Source organism: Brassica oleracea, unplaced genomic scaffold (genome assembly GCF_000695525.1).
Source record: "Brassica oleracea var. oleracea cultivar TO1000 unplaced genomic scaffold, BOL UnpScaffold00671, whole genome shotgun sequence".
Taxonomy (NCBI): domain Eukaryota; kingdom Viridiplantae; phylum Streptophyta; class Magnoliopsida; order Brassicales; family Brassicaceae; genus Brassica; species Brassica oleracea.
Genome location: NW_013617433.1, coordinates 1,498 through 8,089, shown reverse-complemented (window position 1 = coordinate 8,089; position 6,592 = coordinate 1,498). Strand labels below are relative to the sequence as shown.

General features: G+C 33.4%; 1 long non-coding RNA gene across 2 annotated transcripts; it reads right to left on the bottom strand.

Annotated features, from left to right (window-relative positions):
* Positions 1 to 2,120: 2,120 nt before the first annotated feature.
* LOC106319877 lies at positions 2,121 to 3,319 on the bottom strand. Of its 2 annotated transcripts, XR_001265560.1 has the most exons (5): positions 3,132 to 3,319; positions 2,881 to 3,058; positions 2,735 to 2,803; positions 2,500 to 2,623; positions 2,121 to 2,258 (listed from the first exon to the last, which is right to left on the bottom strand). It is a non-coding gene; the product is annotated as an uncharacterized LOC106319877 (long non-coding RNA). The 2 variants fall into 2 exon arrangements; XR_001265559.1 differs by having other exon boundaries at positions 2,735 to 3,058.
* Positions 3,320 to 6,592: the final 3,273 nt, after the last annotated feature.

The following is a 6,592-nucleotide window of genomic DNA, read 5'->3' as shown; positions in this document are numbered from 1 at the left end:
ACGCAAAGAGTGAGGTCGGCGAACCAAGCTCTCACAGCCATCATGACTTGAACGTCAGGTGTTTGAAGAATTGTTATCGGAGGAGTTTTATTACCGTCCGGAATAAGCATCCACTCGGGAAGCCTATAAGTCATCAAAATTGGTGTTCCGATTGAGAGGTTATATAGGCTTCGGATAATTCGTTCAAGCGAATCGAAATTTTCTGACATTCGCACGATAGCTGGAAACCCAAGATCGTTTGTCTTCCTTTCAAAGCTCCACTCTCCATTTTGATGAAGATTCCAAGCTCCGTGAATGTCCCTTAGAACTTGTCTAGAGTTCATCTGCAGAACAAATTAAAGAGAAAATTAGAAAACGATCGAACCCTAAAACAATAAACCATATTAACGACAAACAAATCTATATCCGTTAAATAAACGACTTCAAAAAGAATTTAAGGAATCATAGGTTTAGATATCGATAGAAAAGAAGAAAACGACCCATAAATGTGGTCCTACCGACCGTTTGTCCCCGTGTTGTAGCCCTAAAAGATCGAAAAGTTAAGACAAACCTTTTCCGTGATGTTCAGTACAAACCGGATAGATCCGAGATTGTTCTTGCCTCGTATGTCTCGCCGGATGCTTCTATATATACCAAAATGTCTTATTGTGTAAAATTGATTTCGTTATCAAATGTATAAATCTGCAAAAACTATATGTCTCATTGCAATTAATGTTGAGCCGGGTACTTCCTATATTTGTAGATATCATGATGCCCGACGTAAGCAGACACGCCGCATTTGCATTACTCTGCCCCGTAAAATTCATGTACTTTCTGACACCTCACGCACCTTAAATTGCTTAATCTACACACGCTTAGGAGAGAATCGAGATTTCGCATGTCGATCGTAGCCGTTTACCTAATTTCCAAATGTTATAGTTATTTGCCTAATTACCTGATTCTTCATGTATATAAATCATAATTTCTCTTTAGAATAAAGGTTTGTGTTTATAGTTTAAGATTTAGAGTTTATAAATTTTAATAATTAGTTTTATGGTTTATAATTTAGTTAATTATTTAGACTTTAGAATATTTATGTTTTGGAATTTAAAATTAATTAAAGTTAGTATTATAAATTGTTGTCTAGTCTTTTGGGTTTGAAGTAGAGTATTTAGAGTTTAGGAATAGGGTTTGGAGTTTATACTATAAACAAACACAAGTAAATCATAAAATTCAAAACTTATGATCAAAATGACTAGATTTGAATTTTCATAAGTGGTATAAAAGTAAGGATTAAACTTTATGAATAGGTAAAAAAACACGAATTCCCTTAGACAGTTTCGGGTTAGTTTTGCAACGGATCGTGCTCAATTGGTAAAGATGGTTTCGGAACCAGAGGAGTGGCCAGCCTTTGCAAGCTATTTGGAAGACATAGCATTTTTGAAGAGAAGTTTCAACAGCTCAGAGATCATTCATATACCATGAACACAGAACTCAAGGGCGGACAGTCTCTTACGCAGTGCAAGGAAACAATCGTCGTCTGTCGTTCATATGGATGCAGAGCTACCGGTGTGGTTTGCAGAATCTATATAAGTTTGTTTACGTTGGTGATAAAAAAAAAATAGAATAGCTAAAAAAACAAAATTATGTATTCCATCACTATCTCAAAGTTTAGTGTTTATGATATAAATTTTAAAATTTAGATCTTAATTTTTTAAGTTCGAAGTATATTTGGACTTTGGAGAATAAGATTTGGTGAATAGGGTTTGGGGTTATGATTTGAGGTTATAGTGTGAAAAATTAGAGTTTAAAACCCTAAACCTATACCTAAACCTTAAATCCTAAATTTAAACAACAAACTCTTTTTTGTCTGTAAAAAATGTAATAGATGCAATAGTCATTTTTATAAAAGTTATGGCATTTTGCATTGTAGTTTTACAAATACAGCAACACAACAACTACTGTAGTTTGGTAATAAAATTAAATTGACCGAAGCTAACATATATATATTTGATATGATTACAAGTAAAGTGATCAAACAGCTCCCTTTCTTCATCAGGAGTGTCGATCAGGTTCCAAAGATGAATCAGCTGAGTAGCAAGATGAATCAGCTCCCTTTGCTTCTTATCATCATGTGCATCTTCCTTAATACTTATCGTTGTGTGTTACCCAAAAGTAGAGACAGTTTCAGAGTTTCATATGTAAACCTTGCCTTAAATATTCCATCAGCAGTTTGATACTTCAGATAAAATGCTCTCTCATTGGGAAAAATATCCAATCTGCAGACGATTAGTGATCGATATCAAGAGAAAAACATAAACTAAATATTCAAGAACCAACACAATCTAACATATCTTTGTAACCAGCATAACCCTGAGAAAAACGAATAATCTCAACCCTTACTACATATAACAATAACGATGAAGCATAGCTAAAAATCATATGAAGTTCAGACTACTTCACAACATATCTCGAGATTCTACTCACTGAAAGCATCAGTCTAAGTTTGAGATATCTTACCGTAGCTGCATTCTCTGTATCATCAAAAATCAGGAAAGCTCTCTCTTGTCCCAGCCATAGATAGATTCATCATTCGCCGAATTATCCCCACGTTGAATCATAAACGCCTTGATTACACGATCTCCTGAAACAAATACACCAATACCATAAATCATAAGGAACCCAACTTTATACTATTACATCAACCCTTGAAACAAATGTAACAATACAAAAAAATAATAGTAAAGGACGCAACTTTATACGGTTTCATCATCCCCTGAATCAGCTGCTCGAATCCCTACTCTGATGATTATTGAGAACAAATCTAAACAAGTTATCAAACATCCTGAATCATCATTCAACAGCAACAGCAGCTAAAAAAAAAGGATCAAAGATATTAACAGAGACTGCTGCACCCTCTCATCTCGAGGAGTAGACTGAAAACCACGGTTGGTGAGATGATTCGCAAGCGTCTTGCACGAACAAACCACCGTTGCTCATATATCTTCACCGCGTCGTCCTCTTCGTCTGTCTTCTCCTTCTCCGCTACCGACGAAGAGAAGCTCCGCCGTGGGTTCGCCTTTATCAAAACGCCGTCAGATTCAAAGCAAAGAGAGTGAGGGAGAGATGGAGATAGAGAGAGCAAATCTGACCTCGCGGATGGTGGAGAGTTGTCGGGTTTCTTCCTCGATCCGACCCAACTGAGCCGTTCACAACTTCCGGACATCCTCCTCTTGTCAATTTCGTTGTTCTGTGGCGGAGGAGAAGAAAAATAGAGAGTATCCTAAGACTCTTTTTTTTTAATACGGTTTATGTTTACAGTGAGTGGGGGATTTTTTTTTCCAAGTGTACAAGACAACTGCATGATAAAAGGCGCGCATGAACGGACTGATTTTTTATAATAATGTTTGTTTAAGAAATGATTTTAACATTTTGCAATACTAAATTTTTATCGATTATGAAATAACGAATACAAATGTTGGTCTCTTAAATATATCATCGTTGTTGAAGAGTTAACAAATTACATCACATTTTAGTTATTTTTAAGATTTCATATACATAAAAGGAAACTAAGTTTTGCAGCTGACACAAATCACCAAAACTAAATAAGCAACATCGATTGTATAATGACGAAAGGGGATTAGGTTTTCTGCTCTCGATTTGTTTACTATTGATTCTCTATAAGTGATTTCATTTTCTATATTTATAGAATTGGGCTTTCATTCTCGTCTTTGTTTAATTGATATGAGTTAAGTTTTTTTTTAACTTTTTTTATGAATTCAGTGAATTACATAAGTGTCAATTAAAAAAATGAACATCTGTAAAAATTAGTTTCACTCCATATACATATCTAAGAATTAAAATTTTGAAAAAAAATCATCGGCAAATTATATTAATAGGTTAGTGTTCAAATCTAATATATCAAGTTGTTATAGAATATAAGTGCAGACTCGAAATATAAATGTTTGTCCAGATATATTCACCAGCTCGGTCTAAAAATCATCTAATTAGAACAACAAAACAAATTACGTATTTCACCAGTTCATATAATATCTGAATCCAAACGGGTAATATCCGAACCCAGATAGATATTCGAAGATAACCAAACATAAGTATACTTAAGTCTAATTTTCTAGTTTATTTCTTTTATTTTATTCAAAATATTTATATTAATGATTCTTATTGCTCAAAATTATATAATATACATATAATTATGGACAAAATCATTTGTTACTCACTTAAAATAGATATCAAGTTCTTGTTTCTTGCATTAACAAAAGTTGCATCTAAAATTTCAAAACAACAACTAAATTAGTGTCTTTCTATTTTTAAAATTGTATCTCCAAACCTATTAATAGTTTAATCTTTTAAAATTTAACAAAACAGTTAAGTTAAAATATATTTTAAATACAAAAAACTTAAATAATGGATAATTTTTTTTTTTCAAAATTTAAATATCCGAACCGGACCCAAACTATCTGAACCCGAACATAAAATACCCGAATCCGACTCGAAGTGTAAAAATACCTGAACTGGTTCTATACCTTTATACTGAAATATCCGATATAAACCCGAACGTGTATCCGAACGCCCACCCCTATGATATATGATCATTTGTATCTTACTTGAAAAAAAAAGTTAAACCATTGATCACAAAAAATTTAATGTGAGACTTTTACCATTTTTAGTAATTTATAGTCGTTTTTAAAAATTCAAAATATAACAATTAAGAAAAAGTCTAATTGTTTTTATTATATGCTTAAGGTGATTGTTTAATTTCTTTTAATAGTATAAAATTAAACAAAAAAATAGAGAGGTTAGAATTTTTTTTATCAAATATGTATTATCATAATCATTAATTGTCATATATATATTAATCATATTAGGTAATTTATATCTTTTATTTAAGGAAAGAAAAAAAATTCTTTTGTACACTATTAATTAATTTGATAGTTAGTTTAATAAAAAGCATAGTATATGTTTATATGGACCAACTTATTTTTCTAGCAATTGTAATAATCATTCTCGTGATGACACGTGGCTACGAAAACATGTTGTAATGCTCCAGGATTAATATATAGGGGATAACTTTTTCTAATTTAAATATCTAAAAATTTTACCAAGAGGGAAAAAAATCATCTATTTGGCGCTTGCCTAATTTTCATCCAAGAACTAAAGAAATTAGCTTCTGCTTACTGATATCATAGCATTTACTCTGATATCATAGCATTTACTCTACCATAGCGTTTATCTAATGCTGTTATATAATACGAAATTTTTTTTAATTATCAACGATAGCAATTCAGTAAAACGTGCTATAACAATATGCTCTCAATGTAAACTTTTTTTGTGGTGATACAAAGCTGTAAGATCTGACTTTGGATGATCAATCTAAAGAGAGAGATCTCTTCGTATTACGATCTAATAGATCTCATTTTTAGCCCTGCGGTTCGCTGGCTTCTGCATTTCGTTTCCCTCGGTCACATCCGAGCAAGCAATCATCCCGCAACTGACTCTGCACTGGTTATGTATCAAACCTCTTAGGCTTCGTCTTCCTCAGACAAAAACGAATCGATTTTCATAAGACTATAGGTAACATTATACGAAACATTCGTCGTATAACTGAAACCTAGATCGTAGAATTGTTTTCTACGACTATCGGCCATCTTAACACGGATAACCACAACAAACTTGGCCTATCAATCTGGACAAGCGCTTTTTGGCCCTCGGTCAATTTCACCTTCCAGTAAAAGTCTGAACCAGAATCGGCATCCCCTTTAAGGACAATCGTGAACTAACATGAATTTAATGTTAACACGAAAGTACCATGGTCTAATCCTTGACCTACAGCGTCCTTGGCTATTTGAGTGAACACACATCCTTAACGGCCAAACGTATTTGAGAAACCATTGCTCCATCACTTAACGGCAAAACGACAATCTGTGATTTTTCTAAAACCGTCATGTGACTATTAAGAGAACAATGATCGTATAACCCATAGTCGGAAATCATATGATAAATTCTTCGTAAAAAAACTCAGTCCTTACAACTAAACGGTTAACGGAAAACCTAGACTTGTCGTCAATCGACCAAGTTCAATACGTTCCACAATTCACTTTAAGCCCGCTACATTTTACCCATAACACGCGGCATGTAAGGAAAAATTCTTAACAAAGCTCCTAGAGCTATACGAAACATCCTAAAAAATGCACGAAATTGATCTCGGAAGGGCAACACTTCACAAAGCATTGTGAAGGAATATGCTTATTCCCATTGACAAACTTATGCGACCACATGATTGATAATAGGTTTTTCTGCCTATTGCAAATGTTGTAGTATAGTGGGGTGAATGTCGAACCAGTCCTAGTGATGTGAATCAGTGAGAGTACAAGTCATTTCTTAAGCTAAGCAGATTCAATAGTGGTGAGTGTGTGACAAGTAACAATAGCAAACAGAGCAATACAACAAGGTTTTAATCAATTTAGACAAGTGAATCCATGGGTATTGGGAATTGACTTCAAGTAACTAAGATCCAATCTAGGTGACAAGCTTTCAATCAAAGTAATCTCTTAAGTCTAAACACAATTTTAGACAAGTCCTATGTCTAGGTAAA